This window comes from Falco rusticolus, chromosome 8, assembly GCF_015220075.1.
Source record: "Falco rusticolus isolate bFalRus1 chromosome 8, bFalRus1.pri, whole genome shotgun sequence".
Classification (NCBI taxonomy): domain Eukaryota; kingdom Metazoa; phylum Chordata; class Aves; order Falconiformes; family Falconidae; genus Falco; species Falco rusticolus.
The window spans coordinates 38,632,228-38,656,368 of record NC_051194.1 but is presented as its reverse complement, the minus strand read 5'-3'; the positions used below and the strand labels follow the sequence as shown (position 1 = coordinate 38,656,368).

At 48.0% G+C, this 24,141-nt stretch overlaps 1 long non-coding RNA gene across 4 annotated transcripts; it reads right to left on the bottom strand.

The window, feature by feature from the left end:
* Positions 1-24,141, bottom strand: LOC119152786. Of its 4 annotated transcripts, none has more exons than XR_005105914.1 (4): positions 23,930-24,141; positions 10,615-10,824; positions 6,191-9,085; positions 1-4,089 (listed from the first exon to the last, which is right to left on the bottom strand). It is a non-coding gene; the product is annotated as an uncharacterized LOC119152786 (long non-coding RNA). The 4 variants fall into 4 exon arrangements; XR_005105913.1 differs by having other exon boundaries at positions 1-8,290; positions 8,947-9,085; XR_005105911.1 differs by having other exon boundaries at positions 1-9,085.

Below are 24,141 nucleotides of genomic sequence, written 5' to 3'. Positions count from 1 at the left end.
GATGTTTAAGAATTTTATTAGCAGCATCAGCCAGCATTTCCACTTGCTTTGTATTTGCTGTTGGAAAGTAATAACAGCTTTGGAGAATCTACTCAGGAGAGAAAACAGCTCTTCCCTAGGCACCACGCCGAGATACTGCTTTGAGTAACAACATTGCATGCAGGAATGGAGTGGAAAGGGGCTGCAGCCCCAGGAGGAGCAGGGGTTCTTATGCTAGCCCATGGAAAGTGCTTGGATGGAACAGGACAAATGAAAGGGAGGTGTGCTGTGACTACATATCAAGAAAAGCCTCCAGCTGCTGGTCTCTAGCTGCCTATGTCAAAGCCTCCTAGGGAAGTAACTTGATATTCATCTCCTGGGACAAATAAAACAAGTACTGGAAAAAATACAGGGAAGAGTCTTGCATTGGCTGGGGACAAGGCAGACCATTCAGATCTTAACCCAGAGCACAGAGCTCTCCTAGGGCAAGAGAAGTATTTGAAGGTGCACTGATATTTACCTCTAACACAAAGGAAACCCCAGGCCCCTGCAGTCTCCTGGCTGTTGAGGAACAGGAGCTACTCCAGGATTTGGGAACACGCAGGGCTGTGCTGCCTTTGACTCCCTACCAACTCCTAAACCAAGAATGTCATTAGTCCCATTTCCCTGGTCCTGTGTCTGCACCTCTTTTGGGTCTGACTCATTTCTGGAGGTGTGGCCATGGCAGAGGGAGATGGAGCCAAGAGCTGAGGGGACAGAGCATCTTGCAGAAACAGGTCCTCACCCCACAGCTCCCCTGATCTCACACAAGCTCTGTCCCACCTCTGTCCTTCCTCAGTGGTAAAGGCAGAGACCACTTGTAGGGCATCTTGGGGCAACACCAACTCTACCTTTCTGCCTCCAGACAAATCCCCTTGCCCTCCTCAGCAACAGCACAGAAGAAAGACTGAGGAACCAACCCTGTTTAAAGGTGTCCTTTTCTGCTAGCAGCTACAGATGAACATCTCTGGTGAGCATCACAGCTGTTCGACCCATAACGGTACTTAACCAAGAAGCCATCAGAAAAACACAGGGCCTCAACTCAGAATATTTAACCATATGCTTTAAAGCACGCTACCTGTAAAGGCAGGTGTGAGAGGGGGTGATCTGGATGATCTCACTCCAAGGTAATGGGATGAGCCCTCCTGCACTGTTGCAGCCCTGCTGAGACAGCCGGGCAGCCTGGCAGGTGGGTTTCCCCTTGCAGGACGCTCCCACGGCAGCAACTTTTTTCCATTTCTTCAGTATGTTTATATGTGCCAGCATGTACAAGCAGTGACATGCAGCCCACAAGCAAGACCTCTTCCACGACCTTCTGTCCAAGCATCACTGCTCATTTCTGGCTTGCTCCTCTGGACCCTCACCAATTTTTGTTACAGAGAACGAGCTGGACTAACAAGCTCTCCCCTTCCTTGCTGACGTGGACACCTTCCTCAAGAAAATGCATGACAAAAGTAACAAGGGTGGGCCACCACTGCCCAAGGCTGTATAGTACTCCTACCCCAAGAAAAGGCCACCTGGCGATCCCACAACCCAGCACCTCCTGGAGCCCCCAACCACAAGCAAACAGATACCATGCAAAGAAGAGGGTTCAGCTAGAAACCTCCAGAGGTCCCCTTCAGAGCTGGAAAAAGCTCAGGGTCTGTTCTGTCCAGTTTTAAATATCTCTAGGAATGGAGATCCTACAGCCTCTCTGGGCAAAACCACTCTCCTTGTGAACTTGTTTTCTTTTTACTGAGACAAAACTTTCCTCATAGCAACTTGTCCCTATTGCTTCTTGTCCTTTCATGGTGTCCCTCTGAGAAGAGATCTGCTCCATCCTCTTGAATCCTCCCTTTGGAGAGTCAAACACAGCAATTAGCTCTTACCTTCTCTTCTCCAGATTGATTCTCCAGCTTGCAGCCTCTCCTCATTGCTTGCTATCAGATGCTAGTTATTAACCAGAGCTTTTATTAAAAATTTTGGTGTCCCACTCAGCAGTAGAGTATGATTTTGTGTTTATAGCTCTGTGTCTATTTCCAAGAATATTTTACTGGCCTGATGTACAAAGCTACTTAAACCTTAAAATGAAGTCATCTCTGCCACAGAATACAATTTGCTAATTAACCCTTCACAAAAACACTACAGCCAAGATCTCAAAGCATGAGCACCAGTGTAGACCAATGAAAGGACAGAGGGCTTTTAGGAAGATAACAGGAGGGATCCAGATCACGGATCACAGGTTTGCCTGGACATCAGAGCTGCATGAGCCAAGTTCTATCACACCGCTTTGAAAGCAAGTCGACATCAAAGCTGAGGACTCTCCCACTCAAATAAACTAAAATTGGATTTTAAAGTGCAGCCCCACTCTGCAAAGCAGCTCCATAAAAATGTCATTGTGGGACTTCCTGTTTATTGTCTCTTGCAGACTCCAAATGAAACCCATCCCACCAGAGAAAGCTGTTTCCTAACGGGCCTTCTGCAAACACAGGTTCTCCTCCCTCACCCACCAACTCTAAATCAACAGGTCCGAATCTACATCCCCAAGCCCTATGCAACACCCTGGATTTTGGTATATCCACTCAGCCAGAACCTGCTAATCTGCTTTCTTGCTCTGTGCCACATCCACCGTTGTCCTCCAGCATCTGCCTCTCCCATAGGTCACTGTCCTGGCAGGCGCTGCTGGTGTGGCTGCAGGGGGGAGCAGTCAAGAGCAAACACAGCCTTTATCTTAGGCAATAAACCAGCTACTCACTTTTTTACCTACTAGAACAGCTGTGAGCTGGAGTAAAGCCTACTTACCTTCATTGCTGGGATTTTTCAGAAGAGCCTGAGACCCAGCAGCCTGTGCACTACAGGCATTCAAAGGCAAATGAGTATGATTTCCTACTGCATTTTTAACTCTCCCAGCCTGCAGCAAGTACAGCCCAATTCTGACCCTTTAAAGGAAGCAAATGCACAACAACTGGTGCTGTTTTTCCATAGTGTCTTTTGAGAGTTGAACCACACTTTAAATCACTTTGATGATGCACACACACTAATTTGTCCTGAGAACAAAGAGAAAGCGTCCCCCCAAAAAAGAAGACAGAAATATCTGCTTCACTTCAAGCTTGCCTTTTTTAAAAATTTGCTAGTTAAATCTTAAATCTTAAACCTCAGCCAGGCCTAAGGGTGAACAGTGCACATTCCCAGAAAGAAAGCGACTTCATTAGGAGAATTATGTCCTGCAGCATGTGGGACTGTGTACCTGCCAGCTGGAACAGTAACAGGTAACAACGTGAATGCATGGATGCACTAGAGCTGTGAAGGAGCAGCAGGCACCATCTGAGCACCTTGAGCAGAGCTGCTCCTTGCTTATAGCAGACAGGCTGGAGGAACAGCAGCTCTTCCAGGGAATCAGCTGTCAAGGTCCCAGGGCCAAAGTGGACCAAAGAAAGAGGAAGATGTCTTCCAAAACAGCAGGAAACAGACACAGGAAACAAAGCCCATACAAAAATTACTTTTTGTATCTCTCCACATGTAAGGTTGAAAAATAGCTAAACAATTTTACCTATAAGATCGTGCCAGTACCAGTCAGGAGACAGATGTAGCAAAGAATAAAATACGGTGTTAACTGGCCAGGAGAAACGTTACGATGCAGCCAGGCGAAGAGGGGAGGAAAAGGGGCTGGGTAAGGTGATGCTGCCTGCTGGGAGCCCAAGCAGCCCCCGCGGGTGTCCCCCCAGCCCCGGGGCGGGCGGTGCGGGGCGGTGCGGTGCGGGGGCGCGCTGGGCTCGCCTGCCCCCTGCCGGCCGCCTGCGCTCGGCCAGCCCGGCCCCGCGTCGGGGTCCGCACCGCGCAGCCCGAGCGGGACTGCAAGTGGGGGCGCAGCGGGAACCGAACACAGGCATGGCAGAGCTAGAAACCGCAGTGGGTACAGAAGGTGATGCAGGGCCAGCTAACAAAAGAAGAAAGATCTTCTTGCCACTTCTACCTCTCTGAGTTACCCAACATCTCAATGCAACGAGCTTTTTCTAGCTCGGGTTCTCAAGATTTGGGTGTCTGTCTTCCTGCGGGAGATGAACACGGCTTTCCAGTGCTGCATTAACGTGCCTAGAAGAGCAGGAGATGGATGTCAGGAGGGTCTTGCCATCCTGTCCAAGCAGGACTGTGCTGCCCCATGGAGAGGAGATGAGGGCGCAGCTGGCACTGTGAGAAGACGTCCAGCTTTCAAACTCCTCCAGCCACTACAGAAACAAGCCCCAGCCCAATGGCTTTCGTGGGCCAGCCCGACCCAGCAGAGCATAAACACAAAAGATCTCCTAGGAAATAGCTTCTGCATCTCCCAGTTTCATGGGATGGGGCAGGGCAGGGAGTTGCATGGGAGCCAGCCAGGATTCCCGTGTACACACACAACCAGCAGCCTGCACACCAGCTCCCACAAGGTTTAAATCATGGCCTGTGGGGAAATGTCGGCTTCTCCAGACAAACTATTCACATTCAACAGTAGTGTTAAGCACTTGGAGAGTTTTTATAGCAAGCTCAGCACGATCCACATGGCACTGCAATATCCCCTCTTTCACCTGCATCCTCCAAGACAGGTAGAATCTTTCTTAGGACACCTCACACGCACCCCACTGCTGGGAATTTGCTAGAAAACCCACCCTGGTGTGGCAGAGATGGGACCCAACCGTGTGGCTTTTTATAGCCAACACTGCTCCTTGCAAAATCACCACGGTTGCCCTCTGCACCTGCTTTTCTCCACAAAAGCAAGTAGATGCACCCAGTCCAGCACAACGGTAACCTCTCACATGAAGATGAACGGTGTCGCCACATGCATGTTGCCATTTTGCCGGCACACACAGTCATTACTCAAAGAAGGGCAAAAAGCACAGTGAAGAGTATGAACTGCTCGGTAAACCAGTTCACCACATTGGTCTGAACTGGGAAGAGCAGTGAGAGATCAGCCTGCCAAAACCTCCACTGGAGTCCTTCCAAATTACCCAAGCCAGCCAGGACAGCGCAGCTTGGCCAAGAAGTTGATGGGATGGGGTGTTTGCAGGCAGCTGGACTTCCCCTGTGTCTAGACTGACTTGATGGGGTTGGGGCAGTGTTGCACTCCATGACTCACCCCAGGCACCTGGCAGCATGGCAATGGCCTCTGCTCTCCCCTGCAAAACGCAGCAGCTGGAGTGGAGGAGGTTGTGTGCATGATCCCAAGGAGAGCCAGTCTGCAGCTGGGCCTGGGAGCTGAGGTGCTCTGGCTGGGGACCAGGCAGTCTGACTGCAACGACCTCTGCACCCAGCTCTGAGGGCACAGGCAAACCTGCTCCATCACCATTTCTGTCCATGCCCTGTTCTGTACCTAACTCATGGGATGACAGGGGACATGACTACTCTACCTGAGCTTGTCCCCAACATGGGACTCATCTGCTAGCCACATTGCTTGCATGTGAACACATGCCCCACATGAGGCCTGGAGCCATGCAGCCGAGATCCAAGACTTGGTTCACGTGCTCTGGATGATCAGAGAGACACCACACCGGTCCTGGGCAGACACCCAGAGCCTGAGCCCTCTGGCTGGTCCTTTGAACATGAGCAGGTCAGAGCTTTGGGTATCTGCTCTCAGACCCACTCTCAAACTGGCGGCACGGATGTCACAGCTAGCTTGTGGCTGCCACAGCCTAGTGTGAGCCCAGAAAGTCTAGCAGGGTTGTACTTCACACTGGGACAATAAAGCCATCATCCCCTGGAATGGCAATAAACTGTCCCCTGAAAAGAACAGCTCTGCTGGTGTAACTGCACTGGGGACTCCAGTGAGCCTAGCTAAAGCCACTCACAAATCACAGCACCCCCCACCCCTGACCCGCATAGCTCTGCGGGTAAAAGTCTGTACCATTGCTCTGGCCAGAAACATTAGACATAACAAATGTATTTTTAAAGCAAGGGGGAGGAACATTTTTCAGGCCTAGGGGGTAGAGGATGTTGGCTTGAACTGCAGGATAAAGTTCAAGGTCAAGTCCTCCTGCATGCAAACCAGCTCCTCCAGCAATGCTTTACACCACCGCCAAGTATCAGCCCCTATTCTAACATCTTCCACACAAGTACCTTTCTGCTTTGGGCACACATGTATTTCTGAAAAATATCAGGCTGTACATCAGTTCTTCTCCTAGCTGGTAAAGTTCTCAGGGTAAGGATAGTGTCCAAATAATACCTGAAAACCACGTGACAGAGCCAGGCAATGCTGCCTTTCTCACACCGAGATACGGGTGCATCGGCCTGTGCTTCTCATTCAGGATCCCAGTGGAAGGCTTGGCCTTCATGATTCTTGTTATCACCTCTCTTCCAAGACTGGGACAGACAGATGAACAGGTAGACAAACAGATCATACATCAGGGAAATGTATCACATTTAGAGCACCTCTGACTCTTTACCATGGCTCCATCCCACTGGGAAGCCAACCCAAAAGACCCTGGGTCACTCTCAAGGGACACCTATACAAAACCCCTTTCCCAACAGACGTTGCCCAAAGCCTTATTATTTGTAGTAATTGTCCCAACCAACTCAGAGGCAGTCAACCTGGGGTGGCACTTGGTAGACCTTGGTTGACCGGCAGGGCTGAGTGGAGCACCAAAGCTGGAGGGGGAAGCTCTGGACATCTCAGGGGAACATGCTGTCAGTGCGGCAGCATGCCAAAGTCAACACTCGTGCTGACCTTCAACTGCGAGCAAGAAAATCCTCTAACAGAGACCATGCCACAAACATCTGTGCTCTTGTCAAGGCCAGGTGAAATTAATGTAAGGGCTGCTAATTGGCTTCTCCCTGAAACTGGTCCAGGGACAGCAGTGTCTAGGATTGTGTGGTACAGGAGGAGCTCACCAGTGTGCTCCCCATCCAGGCAGCCTCACTTCTGCTGCCGAAACTATCTGTTCACCAGCTGGGCTTGCAATGGGTCACTTTTAGGCCTCCCAGATCAGCCAGGGTCACCCCATGTCCAGCGAGGTCTTTCATTCCAGGACTCTCCATTTGGAGATCTGGTGGGATGAGCCACCCTGTCCTCCAGACTGCCCACAGAATCCCACCAGTGGCTGGCTGCCTCACAGGTGCCTTCCCTTGATAGTTCATCTTGCCCTACAGACACAGATCTCCTTTAGCTGGTGCCTGGTGATTAGAGAGCTGCTCCTGGTGCCAGGTTCTCCTCCACTGCCTGGCTGTATGCTGGGACACTCTGGCTTCATGTCCAAATTTTTCAAATATTTTGCTTTGTGGTTTTTCATGCAGCGCTCCAGATATTTTGCAAAAGGCACCTTATAAATTGACTCAATAAATACACATAAAACACCATGTTTAATCCTTCCTTTCACATTCTTCTTTTCATCATTAAAATGTCCCCAACCTACCAACTCCCTCCCCACCCTGTGTTTAGGTCAGGCCAGTCCAACTTAAAATACTTTTGGCTTCTACAGGAAGACTGGAAAATTACTATTTTATTTCAAGGAAGCTTGTTTTGGACTAAAATCAGGCCTTGTAAATGGTTGAAGCAAAGAACGCCTGTAAGGACTATCACATCAGGTGCACAAAATAACAAAAGCATGGTGATGTTTTCATGCCAAGGGGCTCAGTCCCATACAAGACCTCCACTCTTGAACCCTTCCTCATTGGGGCATCCTGAATGGGAAAAAGTACATAGAAAAGAAGAAAAATTCTCAGGAATAGAGAGTCTAAGGGACATCCAGACATGGGTTGAGCAGTGTGGGTACAGCTTTGGGGACAGGCAAGACCTGCCCACACCAGTGGTGGGTCTATCTCCCTTGTGTGGGTCAAAAAGGTGCCTGACTGCAGTGAATGACTCCTAAAAGGTAGGTTCAGCCTTTCCAAACACCAGGTCAGATGGGCATGGGTTTGAAATTAACTTTAGAGGAAGATCTATCAAACCTGCTTTGGTTTCCTCATCACCATAGTGTTTGCATTATATACAGCACTGGGGATGCTCAGCCACCCAACAACATTCTGCTTTTGTCAACCTCCAGCTCCCATCTTGTCCTTGCAGCCCAACTGTGCTCAGCGCCAATGGACCATCTCCAGGCCCTCCATGTATTAAAGAAGTAATGGGACAAGCCAACAAGGAGAAGAAGCAAAGGTCAAATTGTGATGATAGCAGTTTAGCCTGCACTGGCCCATGCTCTGCACCTCATAGGTTTCCTCCAGCAGCTGAAAGATGGAGACAGCAAAGTACTAGAAGAGCATTTTGTACACCTCCAGATAATATCTGAGTGTTCAGGATCTCCCCTGCCACCAAATGACAGAGCCTCATCTGAAAAGTGAGAATTAAGCTTTGTTACTTGCACCACAGTCACAGGGCACGGTGGGAGACTCATGCCATCCACAGGGGCAAGGGGCACCCTCATCTGACAGGTCTCTGGGTGACAAGCCCCAGAAGATAATATCCATGCTCTCTGAAAAGCACAAAAAATCTCTTCAGCCAAGAGGTCAGAGCAGCTGAGAGACCACGCTAGCTGAGTTTTTGTTCTTGGAGCCCTAACCCTGTGGTTTAACTTTCTTAAGATTCCTTTAAGGATCACAATGTTCTGGCCAAGAGACCTTTGGGACCTCTTGGGTAAACGTGGGCATTTCTTGTATTCATTACCAGCCTCTGGCTGCATTAATACCTTAGCGATTTCATCACAGGCCTCTCATGCCTGTTAATATGTCTTTTGGACTCATTTCAGCCCACAAGCTTCCCAGTTCCACAGTTCTGCTGAACAGCTTTGTCCTGTTTCAGAAGGAGCTGAGCACTGTGGCCTGGAGGTTAAAGCCCTGGAGGCCTGTGCATGGGATGGCTGGCCTCCATCCCTGGCTTGCGGCAGCTCGGGCACCCCTTTTGCCCCTTCCACCCCGCTGAGCCCAATGGAGAAAACCCAGGAGCAGCAGGGTGACCTGGCCTGTGGTGTTTGTGGGAGCAGAAATTACCTGTGCATGGACGCATTTGTGTGCACCTGAAGTTCTCACTTCTTCACTGATAACCCAAAATATCATGGCAGCAGTGAGGCCAGGCACCACGCCAGCTCAGCCAGGCACGTCCAGCACTGGTGAAGCTTTACTGCAAGACCTGAAAGGCAGAGAGATCAGATCAGGCTGTTTTGTCTGATAAATGAAGGGATAAACCCAGCTTTTGATGCAACTCTATTTAAGGATGGCCACGGGCCCAAATGGAGCTTTGTTTTCAAGGTCTAAAAGGGGAAAGATCTAAAAGTCCTTTTCATGGGATTTTTCAGGATTTTTCTTTGCAGAAATAGTTTGGTCCAGGGGTCAGGGAGAATCTGTAAGCAGAGCCAGAGATAACGAACTCGAGCCCATGTGCTCAACAAAATCCAGGCCTTGAGAAGCGGGCATGGCAATGACCTTCAGTGCCTTCTGTGGGAGGAAGGTGTGCAGAGCAGATGAAAACAAGAGTCCAGTCCCTGCTCCATGAGCTCCTGATGGCTTCCCTGCCCATCCAGCAGTACAGTTGTCCTCACCTCCTTTCCCTCGGAGTTGCAGAAAAACTGGAGTTCATATGCAACCTGGGGTTTGTCACGTCTGTGCAAACAAATCCCACTAGGGCCAAACCCCCAAGGCTTGGGTCATGGAAGCTGGCAACTAAATGAGTCAGGCTGGCCAGCCTGGATGAACAAGGTTGTGGCATTGTCACCAGGCTGTTTGAGAGGGACCTTCCAGGCAGCTGGCTTTGGTGCCACCTAAGCATGGAGGTTTTGTTGCTCTCTAAGGCTTTTAACAGTGGTTTAATGAACAATTAGCCAAGCTGGTCAGGAAGAAAGGTTGTTAAAATGTTGTTGCTTTTCTCTTCTACAAAATGTCATTATCCATGACCTGTTTTTAACATGTTGCTCAGATTTAGGGTGAAGAAGCAAAACCTCCAAGGCTTTCTGTGAAGGCACATAATTTTTTCAAAAAAGAAAATAGCCTCAGAGTTGGGGTTATTTGGTTGGTTTCCCATGAAAAACCTAGGAAAAAAGTCCTCAGAGAGATGTGCCGTGTTGAAATGCTCAGTTTCACGGAAAGGACTGGTTTTCGTTGTAGAAAAACAATTTCTATAAGAAAATTAGAAGCATGTCTGATGAGATAAGTCATATGGGTTTGGTTCAATAGGAGCTACTGGATCTGGTATTCTTATGTTCTAATCCTGTCACACTCTTTCTGAAAATGTCAGTAAAGGAACCTGCATCCTATAACCAGGTAACTAAACAAGATTGACATGTCTTTGCTCTTTTCATTATAGACGGGGATTTGTTGTTGTTCCTGAAGGCCTTAATTTGCAGTACTCAACAGCTTAACAATTTCCCCATGCCTTCTGCTCATTAATTGCATCAGTGAAAGGAATGCATTTGATTTATATCCATCTATGTCAAAAAACATCATGAGTGACACTTTTTAATAGGAACAATGTATTCAGCAATAAAAGAAATGTCACAGTGCTTTTCAGGATGACAATGAACTGATAGATCTTGGAGTTTTCAAAGCAGGGATAAGGTAAACTAACTTGGATTGCCCCTCCTGGTGCCAAGTCTGAAGCCGATGCCTTGCCAAATCCATCATAGAAGTGCAAATTGGTGAGGAAAAGCAATGAAGGATATGAACCTGTTACTTCACTGTTGCTCCAGACAGGATCTCAAACCACCTTCTCCAAAACAGCTGGCTCAATGGCACACACATCCTACCCAAAGAGAAATCCTTGAAGAAAATCTTCAGCCATGGTCCACCCAAACGCGCCTTTTTCCCCAGCTCCCTTCAAGGGAGTACAGGTCTCTCCTGAGTGTGAGCTGCAGGCGATGACTTCAAGGACCTTACCTGTGGGTAGGAGAGCAAGAAAGGAGGAACTGTAAAGGATATCGACACTTCTGCAGGCCCAATGAAACCTTTCACAAGGCCAGAGATGCTGACAAAGTGAATTACTGCTATCCAAAAGGTACAGCACCCCTCCTGCCCCCACGTTTAAGGTAAGGACCAGAGGTTGCACTAGGCAGACAATGTCTGGTTCAAAAGAACTATCTGACCATGGTTTTACCTATCAGCAAGCCCACAAGATATCTCGATCTGTTTGCCTTTCTTCCCATAGATGTTACTGCACAGTTCTGATTACTGCAAACATGTCCATACTGGTGGCTCTGGAAACTTCATCCATTGGTGCTTAGAGGAGAAGCTGGCCAGCTGAACCAGCCAGCCAGGAACAGAGAAAAGAGGAGCCTGTCTTTTACCAGTGCCCTCTGCAGACACATTTGTTGGGCTGAGTTTTGGAGCCGGGTGTATACAGCTCCAGTATACGGGAAATAAAATGACTGAGAACAAAAGATGGAGCGGAGGACAGGTTCAGAGATGTAAGTTCAGATCTGGAAGTCTGACATTAACCATTCAGCCCATCAATGACACAGCCACAGGATGACTTGGTTGAGGTAATAATTATGCATGTGGAGAAGAGAACAGATACATGTTTTTTAGCCTGACAGACTGCACTGTAATGCAATCCATAGTGTAGCAGCAAAATTGGCCAAATTCAGTCTAGAAATAAGCTTGGTAGAAGAAATCACCCACTGGCACAACTCACTGATGGCTGTGATGGCTTCTCCATTACTGATAGTTAAGAACAGCGGGTGGGTATTTCCTTATAAGATCTGCTCTTGCAGTCCTGAAAACTTCTAGCACTAGGACTATTCAGGAGACTAGATGATCAGTGTCCCCTTCATTTTACTTCAGCCACTGCTCAGCCACCTGTCATGGACCACTTGAGATGACCAAGACAATCAGTTCATCAGAATGAACTGAGGACCTGCATAGTGGTGAAGGACTCTGCTTCAGCACCAGGCTCCTGAACAATGGAACTTGCTGGTCAGGTATTTCTCTCCCTCTGCCTAACCCATCAGCTCAGAAACCAGCCAGAAGAGACCAAAATGATCACTCAGTCTGAACTCTTGCACAAAACAGACCGCAGAGCCCGCCCCAGTAATTCCAGTGTGAATACACTGCAGCCCTCCGGAGACACTGGGAATACAGGGCTGGAAACAATAACTTTGAAAGAGCAATAAAAAAAAAAAAAAAAAGGGAGGGGAAGAGGGGCAATAAAAGTCATGATGAGTCAAGGAGGTAATTATGTGTGATAGCAGGGTTTCTTTGGCTGGGGACCAGCAAGAGACACTGTCTGCATCCAACCCCTGGGATAAGCATGACAGAGCAGTTTGTGCTGCAGAGAATTAAAAGTCTCCAGACAGGAGAAGGGCAGCAATCCGAGGTGGGGTCGGGCCTAACTCAGACACACACAAGTCATTAAGCTAATGCCTCTTAGCTAATTGCACACACAGAGACATATCCTGCAAGGAAAACAGCCTGAGAAAAAGCCTCATGGAACAGGCATTAAACAAACGCATTAAGAAGGGGAACAGTAATCCTTTTTCGATGCCAGCAGGGTGTGAGGCATTTCTCATCCGCAGGACTGCAACCATCCAATCACGCTCAGCCCATGGGAATCCCACAGAAGCAAGACACTGCAAGAAGCTACAAGCCCCCCATCATTGCTTTGTGTACAAAGGCTCAGGGCAAAGAGGAAGAGATCTGGCTGATGATACGTGTGTGCTGTTAAACATACCTCCCTGGAAAGGACTGTGAGCCCCAGGTTTAGATTTAGTAATAAAACCCTGAAATGGGAGCAGAGGAAGGAGGCCAAGACTTCTGGGTATTGTTTGCAGCTCTGCCCGTGTTTGCTCAGTGATTCAACCCATGTTATTGGGTCTTTTAGAAACAGGCCATGAGTCATCTACACCATTGGTTCCTTCCCTCTCGAGAAAACCCCCAAACCAGGAGGGTGAGGATGGGGAAACAGCATTTTTCTTGATGAAACTGTTCAGCCTCCCAGGTTCCCCTATCTTTTCTCATACCAGGTATCTGTAAGCCTCAGGCTCCTCCAGAGTAGAAATGGAGGATACACAGCCTGATGCCCTCAGACATCAGTGCTTGAAAGGTAGAACCTGCTGATTTTTAAAGCCAAAGCCAGAAGGGACATCAGGAAGATAGTCTGCTTTCACTCCTCGAAGCAGTGTCAGCTCTCCTCGCACCACTTCTGACAAGTGTTTGCCTAATCTCCAACTTAGAACTTACTACCACCTCACTTCCTCAGTATGTGGCCATCCTTATTGCAGGGAAGTTGTTCCTAACACAGAATTCTAGAATTTGGTAACTGGAAAGGACCTCTGGAGGTCTCTGCTCCCACCCCAACTCAAAGTAAGGCCAACCAGAGTTACCTGGCCAGATGTTGTCCAGCCAACACCTAACCTGTATCTCTCTTGCTGCAGTTTCAACCATCCCTTCTTGTCAGGTCTGCAATTGGTACAGAGAAGCCTTTCACCTTACAGCAAAATCTTTTGTGTATTTAAAAAGATGTTTTCAAAAAGCATTTCCTGCTTCAGATCCTTCAGCCTTTCCTCATAGGTCATGTTTTTGAGACTGCTGATCTTTTATGCCTGCCTCCCACAGACAAATGCTAATCTCCAGCCACACAGATCCTGGAGCTGCCAACCTCATGAAGATTACTGCAGCTGTAAATGGGAAGAGTTAGAAGCACGTGCCTCCACAGGCTTCCTCCATGGAGAGGAGAAGACAAAAAAAGGGCAAGCAGAGCAGAAACAGTTCATCGGATGCTCTGAACACCAGCCTTCCTTTGGTCCCCTTCTCCTCACATCTCCAACAACCTCGAGCATGAAGACACATAAAGACCCGCGTGCTCAGTTCAGCTGTTGATAGCTGTAGTACTTCTTGCTGTGCCAACAATATTGCATGCCCCAGCTCTTCCCCAGGGCTAGCAGCATAAAAGCGTGGAAAAACTAACTTAGGAGACATTACTGTTACTGTTTTCTAACAGGGCCATGCTAAACCCCCTCCACCCAGAGGAAAACCCTTTTATGCCATTTACAAGCCAAACAGTCCAACTGCTCATGATGAGATGGGTTCCTCAAGATCCAGAAAAGTTAAGACGAGTTCTCCCTTGGCTGTAAGCCCACTCTTGGGTATCCTCTACTCTGCAAATCCCTTAGCTGCATCACCCCGTCCTCTTCTCAGTCCTGCCCTGGGAGCTCTGCTTCACCATGCTTCTTTGCCTGTCCCCATGCCCCAGAGCATTTCTCACCTTCTCAGCCACAAGAAAACCCCTCATTCAACTTCCCACATTCTCCCCGCATCCCCCCCTCCCCAAACCCACCCACATTTTCGGACTGAGAAACTCCAGTTGAACAGGAGGTACTTTAGGAGAGCAGGGCTATGAAAAAAAAAGGGCTTTGCCATGTTAACTAGAGGCGCCTGGCAGCCAACAGCCCAGCCCCTGAATGCACAAGGAATTTTGACCTCACAGTGAAATTTCCTAGAACTTTAAACCTTTGTTGTTGTTGTTGTCGTTGTTGTCGTTTCTTTGGCTCTCTCCTGCTTTTCAATTTTCCACTTGGCAACCATGTTGAAATGATGCAAGGAAGCAGCCGCTGCTTAACTGCAAATTATTAATTAGATGCCAAGGAGTCTGTGCATGACTGCACGCAGGGCGAGGGGGCTGTGTCCTACATTACAAAATCAACGGACTGCTTGGCATTGCTTTTCTGCCCAGAGATATAATTTGGTGGCAACTCTCCATTTGCTCCAGAACTGATTCCTAAAAGAGAAGGCACTTGCACAGTCTAGTGGAGGGAGAGAGGAGGAGGGAAAACAAAAAAAGAACTCTGCCCTTGACCAAGGGCTGATCCTTTAGCTGTTGAAACTCTTTCCTAACAGCTTCAATCTCTGTTAAAACAAATACTAATTGTTCTTAGCTAGGGGCTGGCTATAAATAGTCCGAGTGAAGACATTCTGCTGAAAAAATACCAATCTGATGAAATTGAGAAAGACTTCAGGTGTTCATGGCTACCCAGCTCTCCAGGTTTTCCTCAGACTTATTGCCAGTCCAGAGGGAGCTGACACCCCTCTGCTGAGACAGTGTATCTGGCCGCACGCATCTTCCCAGCCTGCTGCAGTGCCACTGAAAGCAGGTTTGCACAAGCCGTGGCTGAAGGCGCTGTGGTTTCCAAGTGCTCTACGTACACTTTGCCCTAGACACGTCTCTGCTCAGAGGACCTCATAGCTTAAATACTCAAAACCAACAAACATCCCGGGGGGGATCTGTTCCAATGGGTAATTACCCTCATTGTTAAAAATTAACAACAAAACAATAATTGTAGTGAGCTGGGTCTTTCCTGCCTTTTATAGCAACATTCCCACAGCTCCACGAGAGAGATTGTCTAGGATTCATAAATAAATTTTCACCCCAATCCAGGATAAATCCTTGGTCAACTGTTTCAGATGCTTTCCCAAAAGGGAATGGCCACTTTCCATGTGGCTCTAGCCACGGCATACTTTCCTGGCATGCATATCTTGAACAGCAGGACCGGGGGCTATGATGATTGTAAGAGTCAAGCTCCAGACCGTACTTGTGCACCCAGAGTTGCTGCACCCCTTATTTTCTGCATGTTTTAACTTACAGCATTGCCTGGCCTTGGCACTTTGGTCGCCTCTGCCCCTCCAAGAGGTTGGCTGGTGGCAGATGGCCCAGGGCAAAGGGAGGTTCAAGGAAAAGTGTAAGCATGTAAAAAGCAGCAGCCAGCTCATCTTCAAGGGGGTAGGCAGAGGTGACCAAGAGATGGAGTAAACAACCCCAGCTCCTGCAAGCCAAGGTGATAACCTAGAAGACTGGCAGAGGCCTGATGGGAAGGGTGGAGGGATGTTGGTCAGCTGTGATGATGTGCATCCTACAAAGCCAAAACAGCATGCTTTGCTTGGATGTTCCACAACATTCTGAGTTGTGGAAAGAGTTTTTCAAACCACGCTCATAGCAACCTTTTAGACATTGCACTTAGAGTTATGTAAAATATTTTCCCTGCTTTGGTAGTTGGCAAACTTTGTTTTGTAAGACAAATGGAATTTATTAATGCCAAATATTTATCAAGTCTTTGTACTTTTTTTTCCAAGGGAGCAGAAAAGTTGACCAGGAGTCTTTCGTCTCTGTTGGCTTCTGAATTTTAAAAATGCAGCTGATTTAGGGCACAAGTCAGAGTCCCTCCCATTTCCATACAACCCATTTTTCTGCAAGTGATGGCAAGTTCTTTCTTTAAAAAAGGTACCATCTTCCTGCAGCGATGACGGGGAATGCTCCTGAAATGTATTCTCAAAAGCTTGGGTGATCTCCATCCTAAAGCTGAACAACAGAGATAGAAGGCAGCATGCAGGGTCCTCTGTGCTCAACTCTTCACAGACTGGTAAAACAAGAAAATATTCCATGCCTCAAGGATCTCACATCATCCAAGAGGGTGCATGTAAGGTGAGAACATACCAAAAAAAGAAGTGAAGTAGTGGGAAAGAGGAGGGCAGTACATTGGCCAAATGAAGTTGCCTGATCCCCATGTGCAACTACTCTGCTGATCTCCACTCGCTGGAAACAAAAGAAGTAACACAACTGGCAGCTCTGCCGCCATGCCTAATGCCTTGGGTTGTTCAAGTGAGGAACGTGAAATGACTCACCAGTGCTTAAGGTCCATGTTGTAAAAACCATCACTGCCTCAAGCTGCTAAGCACCAATTGATTCAGTAATAATAATCTAAACCAAGCTCTGGGCAATGGGCAGGCTGCTGATGGGCTCAGATCACAAACTAGTTTCTTTATGCTTCCATACCTGTCTGATGTGTTTGCCTTCTGTCTTTTCCTTTGACTGTTTTCTTCTTCATTTTGATAGGTATCAGCATAGTCTTCATCTGAGGTCCATAAAGACTATCATGGCATACATAACGTTTTTGTCAGAGATAGACCTACTTTGGAATAAACACCTCGCTTGCTACAGGAAGTTGCATTTACTTCTTTCTTATTCTTCATGCACAAAAAAGAATAGATCTTCAGCTGACTAGGCATTAAAAAATATTTTTTAATGCCTAGATTATTTATTTGTTCCCCTTCTTTCCTTGCATGACTTGGGTCTACTCTGAATTTAAGTTTTTTAAATGTTCCCTTTACAGATTTGCCTTTTAATCTCAAATCCAATTTGTTACGGTTTTAAATCCAACATCTTGAATGAAAACAGATGTGATTGACAGAGACCAAGATCCTATCTTCAAGCAGTCAATTCGGCCTCACAGCTGGGATATTGGAAACAATTTTGCTTTGCATCAAAACTTCTCCCTTCAAAGGTGAGGCCCAGTAGTAGGTGGTGACTTGGAAGAATTATATTCAGTAAAACAGGCAAGTGCCCTCTTGGTCCACCACTTAGCATCTCCTACAAAATAATATTTCTTTGGAGGAATCAGGTCCTCTCTCCACACTTTCAAAGAACTGGAACTGTTCCAGAACTGCCTGAAGGGGAGAGCAAAGCACTGACTTGCAGGACATTTGTCTCAGGGTGGGCAAGTGCTACAGAATAAAATGTTCTTCTTACAATATGAGATTTAATCAAAGAAATGGAGAGGGGTCACAGAGCAAATTCCTAAAGCTGAAGTCAAGAGTTATAAATAAATCCACCCTCGTGTAGGCAGATGTACCTTCAGAAAAGCCCACTGAATCAAGGCTGAAAATATTCCATTCTGAAGAATAAAACACAAAAAAGAAGTCATAATTAACAGGAGAGCTATCAGGTCAAGGAGGGGCAGTTCTCCACTCTCCAGCTTAATCGGCCCACTTCACAGGAGTGGGCAAAAATCACAACACTCAGAGCAGAGGGAGAGTGAACAAGAAGCCTGGACTACCCTTCCAGCTGTCTCAAGTATGGCCTCTTCTGTGCCAAGGTCTGCCCTTGGCTTTCCAGCCCTCCTCTCATCCCAGACTGTCATGTGATGAATGCAGGCTCCGTGGCCCATAGCTCAATTTCCTCTGCAGCAGCTCCCTGCATCCCCTGCCGAGCTCCGGTGGCTCACAGTGACAGAGCATCGCAGGTCGGCTGATTCAGGTAGGTACTCGACCCTGAGCACAGGGAGGGGAATCTAACAGCCCAACCCAAACACAAATGCTTGCTCCCAAGGTGCGTCCATCAGATGACCGAAGGTCAGGAGAGCATGTCGGAGGCAAGGCCCAGGGAATCGTTTACGGAATTTGCATTTTAAAAGCGCTGCCCAAAGCCTTGACTGGTGTAACCTCGCAATAGTGTGCTCATTATTGCAGGAAAATAAGAAGCCTAGGCCAGCTCTCCCTCTGCAGCTGTGCCCGTGCACACCACAGCAGAGCGGGCGAGGGCAGCTCCAGCCCGTTTTGCCTCCTGAGAAATCAGGTGGAGGCATATTGCCAGCAAAGCCCCGGAGGTGCAGCCCCGCAGGGCTGACCGTGCTCTTCCCCTGGCCGCGCACTTTCCCACAGCAACACTGCTTACACGCTGGGTCAGGAGGTGAGTAAGAGAGGACAAGAGAAGAAACAAGAGGTGGGCAAAGGTCGAGAGAAAGCCAGCCCTTTGACTCTCCAAATGCATATTCAAGACTGTCTCCGTTGAAGCTCAAGGGAGGTTTGTAGCCTGACATATGGATGGATGCCAGAGTCCTAGGAGAGGGTTTTTTTAGGGACACATTGGGGTTTCAGCGATGCTGCGCTGGCTTCTCCCCTTTTCTTTGCTTTGGCAGTTTCAGATGCCAGAGCAGCACTGCACCAGCTCCAGGGCTGCTTCTACACCAGTATAAGCACTGGGAGGGGGGAACAAAAGGGGAGCACGACAGCCTCATTCACTTGCTAATAGGCTACTGAAAGAAAGACATCAAATCTACGATTGCCATGCAAGGATACAGTCCAACTGACTAAAAACAGAAAAAAGCAAGACAGGGCAATGGAGAAGAGAAAATGGATTAGGTTTTCCAGAAGCACCCCAAAATCCACACTTCCAACTCAACAGGAGCCCCAGGAGGCTGAGCAGGGCAATGACACCAAACTGTTGAACACCAAACAAGCACTTTTTCAGCACTGGTAAGAAAAATCCTTTCTTGCAGAGCTGCCATAGTTCATATGCTTGGAGCAACAGCGTACAGAAAGAAGGGTCGGGTTTTTTTGGGAAGAGAGGTGGGGGGAAAAAAAAAAAAAAGGAGCACAAACTACACTGGGAAAGCCACACCGATGAGCTTGTTAACATTTGAAGAGACTGCTTGGCGTGATTCCTTACACAGATCCCTGCCAAGAATTTTCAAGAGGAAAGTATATTTAGCAATCCAAGGCATGCCAAAGCCTTGTCAAGAGGAAAAAAAAAACATTTTGAATATGTGGAATAGCAATTAGACATTTTCTAAGCAGCCATTTTCAAAATGCATCCAGGCATCTAATAAGGGCACCTGAGGCATATCCACAACTCTGCCACACTCCATGCCTCAAAAGACATCCGCTAAGGATCGAATACTTGGAGGAAGGGTATGTTACCAATGACAGCTGCCCACTTCCAGAGCACTGGGGCTGGTTTCAAGCAGGCGATTCTCTGTCACCCCGAGCCACTGGAAATACACAGTCTCATGCCACCACGTATCACTTTGTGGCATCCTTTAAGGAATCGTTTCTCCAAGAAAAGCTGTGAGCCACACTGCATAACTAGGAAGCAGAGAGGTGTTGCCTGCCCACTTCTTTCATGGCAGCTGGACCAGCAGCTCAGCGATGATGCTCTGTTTCCCCAAGTGGAGCTGCTGAACATCCAAGTGAGATGAGCAGCAGGTAGAAGCTAGGACAATATGTAAAATCAGATGGTCCAACACTCTGAACTGCAAAGCTACTAATAAACTTCATCACTAAAGCTCCTTTCTTTCTAGGGAGAGACCTAGAAAATTGTCCCAGGACAGGGTATATCTGCCCCAGGAAGATGACTCACCTGCATCAGTCACCCAATCTCCCTGGGAGGCAGCATGGTGGAAGAGGCATGAAGGAGCTCAGGAAGGCAATAGGCAGCCCTTGACTGTACACAAGGATGAAGGCAGCTGACCACACAGTAAGGCCAAGACGTTTGCTGTTATAATGGAAGTTAGAAATCATGCTGGGATATGCTCCTTAAAACATGGTGCCCACCACTTACAACTGTCGGGCTATATTACAATCAAATCCCTAAAAAAAGACACAAAGCCAAAAAGGAATACCTGCACATGGGCTAAGTTCACACCACCTTTAAGCCAGGATGCACAGAAGGGACAGCCAGTGCCTGTGGGTGAGGTTTCTCACCGCTGTGAGCCCTAAGCCCTGAAAGACAAAAAGTCTTTAATATGTTGCATAACACAAACACATATGGTGCCCCCAAGGCTTAGTATCATGATCTCCTAAAGACCAGACAGACCTGTCAGTGAGCAGGAGGTAGCAGGAAACACAAATAGGGTAAAGCCAAAGCAATTATTTTCTTCTGGAAACAGGTAAATGCTTAACAGGGAAATCAGAATGAGGACAGTTGCCCTGAGCTCCTTCAGAGTTTCCAAGTTCCTTTGGGCCAAAATGCCACTTTGGTTACAGCCACCATCCCCTTAGGTCATATCCTTGATCCTGAAAAACAGCCCCATGGAACTGTCGGATTGCTCTGAGAAAGAGGTCCCCTCCTCACCTGTTCTTCAAAAGCAACCAAGATCAACCAACCTGCTCAGCCACATCTACAGAACATTCAGTCCGTTCAAAGCTTCTGTTTCCATCGAACCCTCCTCCAATTCCCACAGCTGTAGCAATCCAAGGGGGTCAGACACTGCCGTAAGCTCACACCCTCCAAGACAGGTATCAGCTCTTTGCTTCTATGGCATCTGACAACTGTATCCAAGTTCCTGACTAAGGCTCAACAACAAATAATACAGAAAAGAGTAAGTGAAATTGCTAAGAATTCCTGTTTTCACCTTAGATTCCCCGAGGAAACAACAAATTTTGGGGATTACCTGGTTAAATCACATAGCTGTTGATACAGCAAATACTCCTAGGATATATACAGGGTTTGGACAGAGCAACGACACAAATTCAGCTCCGTTACAGGTGACAAGCGACCAGAAAATCCCTGCCTCCAACCTCCCTATTCCTATTTCTACCTCCTGATCCCTTTTGGCACAGACTTCTGTTTCAATCTAAAATCACTGCCATGTTCTATTTTAGGGGGGAAGCACGAAACGCTGAGCTAAGAAGCTATAGTCGGCATACAGGTGAACGAGCAGAGGAAGGGAAGCTGAGAAGACGCAGCCTTGCAACACGGAGCAGCAGAGCGGCAGTGTCGCCCGCTGGCCGCTCGCAGCATTGCCAGCCGGCCGTGCTCTGGCCACAGCATCCTTCCTCTTTGCTGCCCTTTCCACCTTCCTCCCTGCTCTCATTTTGGGCCAACGTGCGGCATTGGCAGCCCTGAAGGTTCACCGGCACAAAACACCCCTGCTCAGGAGCAAGCCGGGGTACCACGGCACTCTCGGGAGGGCACAACCCAGGAGACCTGCGGGCACAGCCCTCGCAGGGATGTAGGTAGGAGCACAGTCCGGATCAAAAAAAAATCATCTCACATCCTTATCTTCTCTTCCTATTTCCACTCTGCTCAGCTTCCACACTCCACAAATATTAATCCTAAAGGTAATTAATAGCTTCCTCAGCAGGAAAATACCTATGCAATCTCACCCTGGAATATCAACATAAAACATATACTCTGTATCTGTTAATGGCTACTTCATAACAGTCGAGTGGGCTTTAATTAGAAACCTGTACTTCAATTGCAACCTCTGCATTAATGCAGGACACGCAGAGGCGCACAGAGTCACACCGCAGCACCCAGAACTGGGAGGGGAGAGGGACATGGTAATGTGACCCGAGCGCACTGAGTCAAGAATAAAAGGCAACGTGCAGAACACTACCCTGCTTGTGAAGGCAGTGAGAGCCGGTAACACATGCCTCCACATAGCAGCTGCCACAGCCAGCTACGAGCCTTTGAGACAGCAGGTAAATCTGAATTTGCCAGGAGCATGCCCACCAGCTTGCTGCTTACATCTGGTTTTAGCAGCTCAGTAACTCCAGAAGAGGCAAGGACATGTTTAACCGGGTGACACCCACAGCTGTTCCAAGGACCAAGCAGTACTTTTCTCTGGTAGATCAGTGAGGCAACACAGACTTTCCTGTGCGCATCTATGGCCCCTGTATCACAGCAGATCCTTGTGAAGTCTTGCTCCAGTAGGCACAGCTCACGCAGGTGATGCTGGAGTTTGGACCTTTTCTGCAGTGTTTCCCCCTCCCATCCTCAGGTCCATCACCCAGGAAGCTGGGCTGCAGTTGCCAAGCTGTCAGGTCTCCCCTGCCTCAACTGGCTGCATGGTGCCTCCTTGTAGAAATGCAGACGCCCCCCCCCCAGCAACCCAAGCCCCTCAGAACCCCTTCTAGCAGCAGAGCTGTACAGCCACACTGCCAGCAGAACCTTCCCCAAGCACATAGAGTGTTTTACCAACAAAGGCCTTCAGACAATTAAGTAGCCAGTAAAGTAATCAGTACTCGTGTGGTTTCATCACAATTTCCCAACAAAAGGGCTCATGTGAAGACACCTTTAGTATAACGGAAGTTGTCTTTACTTTGATGCGTTTTAAGAAGCATCGCCATAGCTCACAAACCTTCTTGGAAGGTGATGCACAGATACATAGCAAATACCTCCTGAGCTCACTCATCTCCATGTGCGCTGGCAACTGGAGAGCTCCCCCACATCCAATTCGTCCTCTCCCTCTCCCTGGAGTCCCAAGAAGTACACAGCTGTTTCTGCACATCCAGTCTATACCAGCTCCCCAGACCTTCCTTGCTGCTGAGGTTTCCCTAAAGGATGGCGCAGTTACCTACAAAGCAGCTCCTGGACCACACTTCAGAAACTTATGCCAGAAGGTAAGCCAAAGTCAGGGGCAGTGCCCCTAACAAACTCACTGAAGCAGGCCAGCAGCTGCTTTTCAGACAGCGGAGTCTTACAGTAGCATAAGCCATCCTCACGCACCATTCACCCTACCTTCAGCGGGAGCAGCCACCAACAGGAGAAAAGCTTGCTCCTTGAGCTGTTCCAGCTATGCACACACCAGTATGCAAGGCATCCCCAAGGGAGTAGAAACATCTTAACTGAAAACAAAGTTCAAGCCAGCCTGAAGATGGCAACCCAAGAAACCTGGTTAGCATGAATCAGGACCAGCAACAGAAGTGCCCAGGACTAAGCTGGGAGGTCTGACAAGTACCTAGAGTGAAAGCTGCTGTGGGCACGTCACGGAAGAAAAGCAGCAGCAAAAATGAGTTGAACTAGGAGTTTCTTGAAGCCACAGGTTTCCTTCATAACCCAGCTCTAACAGAAGACACATGTGCAGGAGGCCATGGTGGTGTTCATCTACATACACAAAAACGAGCCGTACCTTTTAAGGAGTCACCTACTGCCACCTCCACTTTAAACCTGTCACGCAACTCTCTCATCATGCACTACAGGCAGAACAAGGCGAGTCAACAGAGAAATATGCAGTGACCTCTCTCCCAGAAACTGTTCTCCTCATCACTGTTGGGAGGCGACATGGAGGATAGGCAGGTTGACATGAATGACACTGATGCATTAATTTACTTGAGTATAGGAAGTTTAGAGCACTGAATTAAAAAAAAATAGTTAGGAAATAAGTTCATGGACACTGCAGCCAAACTTCTGAGCCACAGCCTTTTTGCAGCTTGGGAAAAGGTTCCTACTTTGGTCCAGTTCTGAATCTACCTTTCAAAGATGTCAGGTTCATTAATGATGTTACTGCTGTAGCTCATCACCACCCAAATTCATTTATAGCTTAAGCTGGAGCAAGAGCAAGCAACCACTATGCTACCTGCTTATTATTTTTTCCTCCAGCAACTGTCAAGGTACTTAACAAGACTCGTTTTCTGACCTGTACTGTTAAGGATGGGAGACCAGTCACCAAAAAAACCTAGACAAAAACAGAACTCAAACCAAATCACAACTCACCTGACAAGCCAACCATAAAAATTGTTCCAGCATCTTGACAGTCTAAAGGGATGATCCAGAGGCCATTATTAACTCAAACAGCAGCCTTTCCTCCAAGACTCAATGTCCCATGAGTCGGCTCAACATGAAAATTGGTTGCTGCAACTCTGTATGGATTAGACAACCTGAACATAGACACGGGAGCCTGCTATCAGACCTAGGAAGACCAAGCC